Raw genomic sequence first — 11,735 nt, 5'->3', positions numbered from 1 at the left:
TAAATCCTTGCTACAAACTCAGCTGAGAGATCTGTTGTGGTAAGAAGGAGATCCAACCAGATCAACATCAACTTGAAACCCCAGGGTTCTTTCACAAATCCTGTTTCTTACTTAAGTTTTATGGTATGTAAGAAACAGGTATTTATATATATGGTGTGGCCCTAAATAAAAAATCATCACTGGATGTGTTATAAATTGTGAGTGTCAGGGGGCACCTTATGTGGATTTATAGAACAGTGGGTCACATCTCAGGAGGTCTAGGTCTTCAGAATGTATGAATGCTCAGCACAGCAAACTGTAAATACTCATTCTGAAGCCATAATGCATCTTTTGAGTTGACTGTACTGCACCGTGTCATTTCAAGCATAGACATTCCCAGATTTGATCACTATGTGAATGTGCCCCCCCCCCTCCATTCCACCAGTCATAATATCCATGCTGTGCATATTTGCCTGTGATAATCTGTAACCATAGTAACACAGGCTTGTGTAATGTGGTGATGTTAACAGTGCATGAGCACTGTGAAACCACAGATGAGCACTACCCTATATTCAAGAACAGCGAGTGTAGCCTTAGTTCAGTTTTATATTTTTAACATGAGGGAGAGGCAAGGAACAAAAAAAATAAGATAAATAAAGCTTCTGACCTTTTGTGCTTTAAAGGTCGTTTTTGACTGGCAAATTTCATATACTAAATACCAATAAAAGGAGGACCACCTTAGTGGAGATAATACTGGTGGTATGGATAGATATAGACAAAACAATGCTTTTTATGTTTGAACAGCTCTATTGTATATATACAGTGCCCTCCATAAGTATTGGAACAGTAAAGACAAAATTGCTCTGTTGGCTGTGGAGTCAAGACATTTGCAAATATGACTAAAAGATGAATATGAGACAAAACTACAGAATTTCAACACATACCAAATGTTTTACCAAATAAAATGAACAGCACTTTTAGTGTTCATCCCGCTCATTGATGTGAGCACAAGTATTGGGACAGTTCAACATAAGGCAGATATAAAAGATTAAAAGCTATTATTTAGTTGCAGATCCCTTGCACACAATCACAGCAGTGAGTCTGTGACCCATAGACATCACCAGACTCTTGGTCTCATCCTTTGAAATACTTTTCCCAGCCTTTAATGCAGCCAATTCCAATTGTTGCTTGTTTTGGGGAGTTTCTGCCTTTACTCTCTTCTTCAGCTGGTGAAATTCAGGTTCAATCAGATTTAAATCTGGAGATTGACCTGGGCAATCTAAGACTTTCCATTTCTTTGCCCTTATAAATTCCTTGACTGAACTGGCAGGGTGTTTTGGGTCATTGTCCTGATGCAATATGAAGCACTTCCCAATTAATCTGGTGGCGTTTTCTTGAATATTGGTAGGCCAGATGGTTTTGTATCCTTCCAAATTCATTCTGCTACTGTCATCATACTTTAAGTCATCAGTAAAGTTGAGAGGGCCTGTTCCAGAGACAGCCATGCATGCCCATGCCATGACACCACCTCCACCATGCTTTACAGATGAGGCTGTATGCTTGGGATCATTGCAGTTCCCTTTTTTTTCTCCACATTTTTGCTTTCCCATCACTTAGATAAAGGTTCATCTTTGTCTCATCGGTCCATAAACACAGTTCCAAAACTCTTCTTTGCTTTTTTGCAAACTGTATGTTATAGATAAATATTCAATCATACATAGATTCATTCAAGATGGCCTTCACATGCTTGAATCATATTTCTTGGTTTCATATTTTCTATGTGAGATTAATTTTGGTGAACACGAGTAGCCATTCAAGCAGATACACTTATGCTTCAACTAATTCTTTTAGACATTGAGACCCTTAGGGGCAAACTGTTATCGCAAGAACGTAGCTTGCAACAGCAAATTCCCCATAGTGGCTGATTCGACCCCTTCTGCTCATTTTTTTTCACTGCAAGAGGTGTGAAATGGACTCTGTAAGATAGTGATCCAAAATATGTTCTTCTGAACAATTCAAACTCAATTCTACAAAACTTACAGTGAAATGAGTAGGAGAACAGTTTATTTCAATCATAAAGAGACTCTATAGTACACATTTGTGTATATATTAATTGAACAATAATATGAGAATCTTCATTGAATAATGACTAAATGGGGTAAACATGTAAAGATCAACAGCCATCATTAGGGAATTACATGCATTCATTCAGAAAGAAACCAGTCAGACAAACAAGCAATTTGTGCTTAAGAGATTGTCTTTGCATGCAGCTACAGTACTTTGTAAATTTGTTTCATGTTGAAAGTGCTAGACCTTAATCACACTTTCTCCTTATGATGATGTGTAAAAATCTTTCCTGTGACGCATGATCAGCTGTTGACAGTGACCCCCCCCCCCCCCCCCCCCCCAAAAAAAAAAAATTAGACACTTGTATAGACCAGTTTTACTATTAGACACATTTATAAAAAGCCTAAGTTTTATGGTACTTCACCCTTCTTTTCTTTGACTTTGCAATCGATGTACTTAACCAGCCATGTATTCAGGCATTCATTTAAAGCAGTTAAATGAACATTTATGGAGAAATATTAATCAGTATGAATTATTCCTTAGTTATTTTAATGGTGCATTGGACAAATAATGTTAATTATAACCATTATCATTTTCAGCTGTTCATGCTTATGATCATACTTATTGATAATGGAATAAAACAGTTTGGTGTTTTCCTATTTATCATTTCTTAATATCCCTTTATCATAATTTGTCTTTACAATGATGCACAAGCTGATCATTTTTCCTATGTTGCCTTTCATATGCTGTAAAAATAATATTTTCTTACACAAACTATTCAGTTTTATCCGGTTTAACATTGAAAATATATAAAGGAAGGTTTTTCTTTCATGTTATCTCATAAAGTGGCTATATAAACATTCTCTCTCTCTCTGTCTTTTATGACATTAGATGGCCACACCTCTACAAACGCCTGTCACATTAGCGCGCATTACTTCTCTCACGTGCGCTGCTCTCACCCTCTCCCTTTCTCTCTCGTTCGCGCGCTCATCTCCATCATCCTCTCTCTACTGAGAAAAAACCCGCCGGCGCGAAACAGATGGGAAGGCATCCGCGGAATTTGCGACCGTTACCGAGCAGAGAATAGCCGTCAAAACTTACGGACACCGACAAGAAGTTCAGTTTGTCGAGAAGACTTCTGGACTGAGAACATTTCACGTCTGTTCACGACTGGAAAAGTAAGTTTTGCATTAATGACACCGTGCTGAACAGAACTTGCGTCTGTGGAGTGGATTGTACGTAAAATTCGAAGTAAAGCTTTTTGTTGGCTATATTCGACAAATAATAACTTTAAAAGCAGATCGATGCTGAACGTTACTCAGTATAGCCTACACTGGTTTGGTCACACTTTACTTTAAATATGTTTATCTTTATTTATATATTTATTTGATGTGACGCGCTGCATGAAAGACGCACTGCTGCGGAAGGCTTTATAATGTGATGCGTCTAAACCTGTTTAAAATAATATAGTACAACCTATATATAATAAATAACAGTGATACTGAAAAGTCATGTAATATCTTTTAGCAGCTTAATCTGAGCGTATTCGACGTTATTATGTGATTTAATATACACAGTTGCTCATTTTAGTCTAACAAATTATGCAACAAAGTAAGTGGTGAACGTTGAGCTACTTGTTGAAAGGAGAGCCATCATTCGGGAATGATAGACACATGCATTCATTCATAATAAAGACACTAGCCCCAAACAATCTGTTCTTAAGAGCTTGTTTTATTTTCGTTAGTTTTGAGAGGGAAGACCTTTATGAAGATGAAGTATAAAAGTTGACCATCTCGTGCTGCATGATCAGTTGTTAACACAAACATACCCCTCCCCCAAATCCAATTTGTTGCTTTTAACAAGCAATTACATAAAGCAACATTATGTTCATGCAAATATATTTAATAGTGTTAAACTCATTTTTACTTAACCAACTCACCAGTTTATTCAATAGTTGCCTAAACATATATGGTCTGTTATTCATCAATGACAATTATTCAATCTTTTAATTGTGACTTTATTTAGTTCCCACATAATGTAAATGTTAACTATTATTATGTTGTTTCTATTATTGTATTGTTGAGATTGTATACATTATACAATACAATACATTATTGTATACATTAGCCATTCACCAGAACTCCTATGGTACTCCTTTGGGATGTACCATCAGTCTTTTCTGCTTATAAATTAAACCAGGTAGGACTGGATTATAATTTGCTTTCTTAAGCCGGGCTCACACTGTGCGATTTTTAATAATCTTTTGCGATTGCTGCTTGTCACACTGTACGAACATGATCCCCATGTCAGGCTGTAGGATCTCAGTTGTCTTAATGTCAGACTGTACGACAGTCAAGACGCGACAAAAACGGACGTACTCAAGAAGACTTGTCCGGAGTTTTACGTCATCAATACGTGACCCGCGTTCTCTCGCTATAATGGTAGCTAGCAAACAACAGCAACGTGTAGCGTTAGTTTTATTAATTACATGCCTTGATGTTAAAAAAAAAAAAAAAAACGAAAAAGACGACGTGTGTGGAGCAAGTCATGGTTGGGCAAAAGAGGACTTTATGGACTTCCAGTTCTACAGAGCGAACTTGAGGTAATTTTGTTATTCGAGTTTAAACATCCTGCCCCTTAATAAATAAACTTTAAGTAAACTTTACGTTGTACATATATTGTTTTTTACAAATAATGAATGGTTTGAAGTTGTCGCGCTAATTGCGTCATCAAGTTCAGTGCTCCTATTGGTTCTTGGTTTGACGGTCGTCGTAGGAGATGTCACACTGCAGGAAACTTGAGGAAAGTGTCTGAAATCTTCTGACACTGCCAGAATTTAATCGGAGGCAAAAATTGCTCGCAACGGCCATTAATCGGCTGTCGGTGAACATGTCAAACCAGCGATCTAGACAACCGATTTTAGCCTAGGATTATAGGAATCTTTTAGGATGTTAGGATTTTCAAAATTTGTCTCAGACGAACAAATCGTGGCCAAAATCGCACAGTGTGAGCCGGGCTTTAAAGTGCTTCTTGTGGGCTGTGCAGATAGTGTTGCTGTCCGTGGTGCTGAAACACGGTTGGCATCATAAAAGCAGTTATCTTACAATGCAGTACTACTCCAGTGATAAACACCAGAGTTCCTCCATACTGTTGGACCATGAGCTGAGAACTGAAGTCCATAATGTGAACAACTGTCCATACTGCCTCTGGATAGTTGCACCAACTTTTGCAGGCATCCTCTTGTGTCCATGCTTAACAGGAGCTGTTCTGCTGGTAGCACATATCAAGATGATCAGAAATTACATTGTTAGTTTCAGGAGATTAAGCATGATTATAATAATAAAAAAAGAGTCTCACACATGGTTGGTTTAACTCTTAAGAGCATATAGGGTATATCTATGTGTCTCAGGTGGTCTTTTGCAAGTACATGTGGGAAACTCTTGACCCCTTTTGTCATTAAGCTTGTGCATGCTGTTAATGAGTGTTCTTTGACATGGATAATGAGCAGTCTATTGTTTTAAATAAATTACATGTACCCTTGAATTGTATTTTACAGACTCTGAGAGCACATTTATTAAAGGAATAGCTCACTCCAAAATGAAAATTTGCTGAACATTTACTCACCCTAAGGCCATCGAATTTGTGAATTAGTTTCTTCACCTGAATGGATTTGGAGAAAGTTAGCATCGCATCACTTGCTCACTGATCACTGATAGGTACTGCCAGAATGAGAATACAAACAGCTGATAAAAACATCATAATAATCTTCAAGTAATCCACAAGACTCCAGTCCATCAATTAACGAAGTGAATGTAATGTAATAAATCTTCCAAGATGTTTTTAACAAACCGTTTCTCTATTCATAATATTGCCTTCACCAGTGAAAAAAAAAAAATCTTTTGTGAATCAGGAGCTAAATATGCGCAGATCAAGTATCGTTCATTAACAGTTTTAAACAAAAATGTTGGTGGATTTTGATGTGAGTGGACAACAGGGAATGGACTTTTTCCAAATTAATGGATTATGGAATTTTTTTTAGCCAGAAGCGATGATTTAAAGTTAAAATGCCTCAATTATGGATTTGTTTCATACAAACACCCAGCTTTTCACTTCACGAGATGTTGGTGTACTGGAGTGGTGTGGGCTATTGGGATGTTTTTATTAGTTTGGACTGTTTGGACTCTCATTCTGACGGCACCTATTCACTGCAGAGGATCCACTGATGAGCAAGTGATGTAATGCTACATTTTTTCCAAATCTCTTTCAATGAAGAAACAAACTCATCTTGGGTGGTCTACGGGTGAGGACATTTTCAGTAGATTTTCATTTTTAGGTGAACAATTCCTTTAAATACACTGGTCATGAAGTGAGGTCCCATATCTTTTTCTTGCAGATTCTTGCCTTTTTATATTCTATGATTAAGGGTCTTCTATTATGATATTATGATTAAGGGTCTTCTATAAGAAAATGTCTTCCACTATTATTTTCCCCTGAAGAGATGGATTATAACTTTTGACCCATGACATAAATATTATCACACTTTTGAAGGAAATTGAACTGTAATTTGAATTATAAGACTGAATGCTGGGAAGTCACATAATCAGTATTTAAAGATTTTGCATGGCTAGCGTATTGTAAACACTGTCTTCAAGTAAATTAAATGCTGCCACTTTTATTGATAGGAATGTTATTGGTATTGAACAAGCGAATAGGATCAGGAAATGCTGCAAGATTCATGTCGCCTGCTATGCCATGGCTCCTGAGTGAGTTTTGTGGTCTGACTTACTGTATTTCAGTAAGTAGATCCAGACAAATATTGTAATAAAGTGGACAGCAAATTAAGCCAGCAACCATTAAAGTGAATGTTTGCAGGGATTTGTACTGAATCTTTTATTTTTTTATTTTATTTTTTATTTTTTTATTTGCAGAAGAAGTACTTACAAATGACTCCATTCAGTTGGAAACTTGGCTGATTCATTGAAATGCTGATGCTTTATAAAGAGCAGTAACACCCAAAAACTTTGCTTAATGAATCAGTTCTCTGCATACGGTCTGACATTGCTTTTTTCATCTCTTAGTAATTCAAATGCACATAGAATACCATGCGTATTCACTATTGCTTTATTTTGATCAAATACTGTAGTTAGAAGTACATTGCATAAGAACATCTTTTATGTTAAGATGAAGTCTGCACATAATATGTTTTAACTGGTGGAAAATTATCCAGATAGAAAAGCCTAATGCCATCTTTACACTGCAAATGCAGCTCAGAACCTGCATCTGTATTACCACAAAAAAGTTCCTTTATACAGGCTGCCTATTGCTGATCAGAGAAATGTACATTGAAATTTCAACTGCAGAAACTACAGGGATGTTCACACAGAATGTGTTCTGCCATCCACCTACACTATTTTTATTTATTCATTTATTTATTTTTAAATGTAAACATGCTATATGGATGTCTTGTGCAGCATTTTCAGGTAAAAGGAAGTTTGGCTTTTCATCGTTCTGTTCAATTCTGCTACACAGCACCTCACTGTTAAGGAGTTGAACTCTGAGCGGTGATGAAAACAGTGTTGTGAATAGCTTCTGAGGTGGGCCAGAGCTGGCGTATTTTAGTACAGCTTTTAAGTAGCATTGATCCTTTACGTAAAATTGTAAAAATCACTGAGCAGCCTTAAAATGACCTGTTTATGTTTAACCTTCAATTTTAATGCTGTAGTCAAATCAGAAAAAAGATAAGACTGTCTTGATACAATCAGCTTCAAACTGTCACTTAGGACCCTATCATACACCCGGCTCAATGCAACGCTAGGAGCAACGCAAGTGTTTTTGCTAGTTTCAGCCTGACACAGTTATCATTTTCATGTCCAGCACCACGTTTTTTAAATAGCAAATGCACTTGTGCCCATCTGTGCTGTCTGAAAACAAGGTGTGTTCAGGCGCATTTTTCGCACGTTGCTAGTTGACCAGTTGACCAACTAAAACCTGGTCTAAAGTCAATGGTGCAGTATTTTTTTTATTTAAGGGCGTGTTAGTAATATGCGCCTATAGGTACATCACACGTACACTCTGCTTATTACACACACAGGGACAGCAGCAGCACACAAAGATGCCAAATATTAAAAATGAAAGGACCACAATATAAAAGATTGTTATTGTGTATTCTTTAATCTCACGCATGAGCAGATCTGTTTCCCCTCTGGAGAAGCATTCAGTCTTTGCTCTTGCAAATTCCACCATGTAAATAGCAAATCCGCCATGGTGCAAACACAACTGGCTTTTAAAATGAATGGGAGATGAGACTCTGATTGGTTTATTGCATGTTACGCCCAAAAAACACCCATGACTCATTAACAGAATAGGTACAACCCTTTTAGACCATGTGCCTGGCGTGCTGACCATTTTTTATACAAGCAAAAGTGGATTGGGACATGCCCTAAGTGCATCTGCGCCATGCGCTTCAGACCATGCGCTTAGATCATTAAAATAGAGCTCTTAATCTATGAGTTCACACAATATACAAGCTAATATTTGTTTTAGCATATTCTGTCAGGAACCAGCATGCTCATTTGTATATTTCTTTGTAGGTCATTAGTATTGAAGACCTCAGTCAATAGGTAACTGACCCCTGGGGCACTGTCTTTGCATTCCTTTGACCTTTCCTGAGAGATAACAACTCTAAAAGTATATTGATCTGGTGGAGGTACTAAAAAAAATCACAAAAGCTGAAAATGCCACACAATCAGCGAAACTGGAGGAAGCAGCCATATTTTGTCTCACTAAATGATTTGTGTTTAAAGTAACTTGTTTTGGCCAGGAGCATGTTAGCTTTAGCACAACCCAGAGATCCTTACCTAACTGGTATTTAGTGAATTTCTTCTTCAAATTAATCAGCATAATCAGTGATTTATCAGCGTAATATGCTAATGGTGTTGGGAATAAAGTGGTGTAATGGTTAAGCTGCATTGAGTCACATGCATAAAACTCACTGAAACCACCATCCACCATCCTTGGTTGTGTGGTGACTAATAGAGGTTAGATGCTTCCGTTTTCTTGATCTTTATGATGTAATGAGCCATCATCACTGGCAGCACTGTTTCTCTTGGGGAGAAATTATAAGAGAGTTATTGTGACAATTATTCTACAGTAGAGTTGTGGCAGGTTTTAATAAGAGAATGATCCTGTTCAGCTCTGTACCACCTACCAGGAGATTTAAGATTTGATATTACTGAATATGTCCTAGCTGGAACATGTTTTTTTAGGCTGCAGGCTTTTTTTGCTGCTTCTGGGGACAGAGTGCTGTGTCCAAAATGGTCCATCACCACAAATGTGTCAATCATCTTTTGGCAGACCATTCCTTTATCCAATAGTAAAAAGAAGAAAAAAAGATATCTAGGCGCACAGTTACAATGAATGAAGGGAATGGGTTCTTTTATTTTCATGTAAAACATAGTATACAATGACGTCAAGATTTACTCACTTAAGATTTAGAATAGTAAAACATAGCTGAAGCTCAGCTCTCTGCTGAAAGGGTTACTTGTGGCATGAGGCAACTTCAAAGCTCCACTCCAGCTGATAGCGCCCATAAATAGCGAATTTGAAGGGGAATTTTAAATAAAAAAATGCATTAATATTTCACCTCTGCATTGATTCATGCTGCCACTGAAGACATTTTCATCTCTCTGAATCGTTGAGGAATTATGATGACTTTATTCCCATGATCCATGACATCATCTGAGCATCACATCTTTTCTCACATGCTTTTTAAACTTTTTTATTGTGCAGTGTAATATTTCATTATATTAATTCTTATAACCTTAGTTTCCTGTTCACACTCACTGCATTTGGGGTATATATGACCCCAAAATTTAAAGAATGATTGTGAAAAAAATGTACATTTTTAATAATACATATAATATATTATTTTTTTTGTTTACTTCTCATCTGTACAGTAATGCTGTGTTTTTGGATATACAAAGTACTTTTGTACCTATTTACCACACAATTCCTCAACTATACCATTAGCTTGCATGTAAAATATTATTTTTTTATGAAAAAAATACTTAAACAATGATCTAAATTAAATATAAGTTGTTTCTGGATATTGATCTAGGTGTTAGCTGTACAATTCTGCCATCTGTTGGTCAAAGACAAACCTTTAGGAATTAAAATTTAAGAAAGAAATTGTATTGTCCATAGATACCCAGAAGAGGGCAATAGAGATCCATTCATTTTACTGGATGTAGCCAACTGCTCATATTATAACTTTTGTGATAGATTTTGTGAATTTATACATGTATAAACATTATTAAAGACATTAAAAATAAATATTCTTTCAAATAGTAGAATTTTGGTCGTTTTTGAAGCGATTTGAAATGTCTGTTTTTACAAAATACCACAGAAATTGCCACATAAGAAACACCTAAAGGACAAGACTTAGAATCAGATTGTAGTTGAATATTATTTATTTTAATGAACCAAATGTCTCAAATGGCTCAGAGTCATCGCCCTCAGTGTCTTCCAGGCATGATTCAGTTTCACTTGAATCAAGCAGGCAATCTAAAGTCTCCAGGAGAGTGTAACGCTTTGCCATACTGACACAGAATGAACTGTGTGACACCAAAGACCCTCTTTTATACCTTTGGTGTGGGAACTATTTCTTTGTTTTCAAAATAAAGTTGCAGCTCTTAGATCTCAGAGTAAACTTTCTCAAAGTTGAACAGGTCAGTTGCCTTTCATCTCTCCCTTGCTCTCTCTCTCTGTCTGTCTGTCTGTGTGTGTGTGTGTGTGTGTGTGTGTGTGTGTGTGTGTGTGTGTGCGTGTGTGCGTGTGTGCGTGTGTGTGTCTGTGTGTGTGTGTGTGTGTGTGTGTGTGTGTGTGTGTGTGCGCGTGCGCATGTGTGTGTGCATTAGGTCTCACCCCTTTTATCTTTGTTCTGCATTTGTGGCTGATTTTATTTGGCTGTGGCAGTCATACCTGTCTGTGTGTGTGTGTGTGTGTGTGTGTGTGTGTGTTGAGTGAGCATGTCTTTTCTACATTTCATTTTTGCTCTAGTACCAGGCCTTCATTTCTGTGTGGAAATTTTCAGATTTATGCTGGAATTATTGATTTTATTTGTCAATTTCTAAAAAAAATGCTTTCAATTGGAGTCACACCTGTGTGTGTGTTTGTGTGCGTGAGCATGTGTGTGTGCAAGTGATCATGTTCGTTCCACATTACATTTGTGCTCTAGTACCAGGACTTCATTGTGGTATGGAAATTTTCAGGTTTATTCTGGATTTATAGATTTTTTTGACAAATGAAAAATAAAAAACATTTTTTTTTTGATTTTCCCATTCATTTCAATGTGGGGTCATATTGACCCCAAAGGTCATGAGTGTGACTTTTTTTTTTACATACCTTTAGAACAACCAAATCAAGCCCAGTTTTTTTGTGTGTGTATGGATAGATAATTTAGAAAAAGTCACAAGATTTTATTCCACTGAGATAAAGGGAACCATTATTTTTAACTAAAGAAAAGTCGCTTGGGGTCATATTGACCCCAGAGGATAACTTAAGGTTAACACATCCATCATTGTCAGGTTAAGTCAGAGAACTACAGTGAAGGAAATGCATTATAAGACAAGCTATAATGGCTATGTTTTTGATATGCAAACAGTTGTTTTTATGAAACAAAGTCTGTTTAA

At 36.7% G+C, this 11,735-nt stretch overlaps 1 protein-coding gene across 1 annotated transcript in view; it reads left to right on the top strand.

Annotated features, from left to right (window-relative positions):
* The first annotated feature begins 3,079 nt into the window (after positions 1 to 3,079).
* The window catches only part of LOC306856716 (caM kinase-like vesicle-associated protein), a 45,878-nt gene continuing 37,222 nt past the window's right edge, over positions 3,080 to 11,735 (top strand). Inside the window, exon 1 of the mRNA XM_079396130.1 lies at positions 3,080 to 3,224. The gene's annotated coding sequence lies outside the window, so the exon portion shown is untranslated. The remainder of the gene's footprint in view (positions 3,225 to 11,735) is intronic.

Source organism: Barbus barbus (assembly GCF_936440315.1).
Source record: "Barbus barbus genome assembly, chromosome: 37".
Lineage (NCBI taxonomy): Eukaryota > Metazoa > Chordata > Actinopteri > Cypriniformes > Cyprinidae > Barbus > Barbus barbus.
Note: the sequence above shows the minus strand (reverse complement) of the source record. Positions and strands in the feature narration are given on the sequence as shown.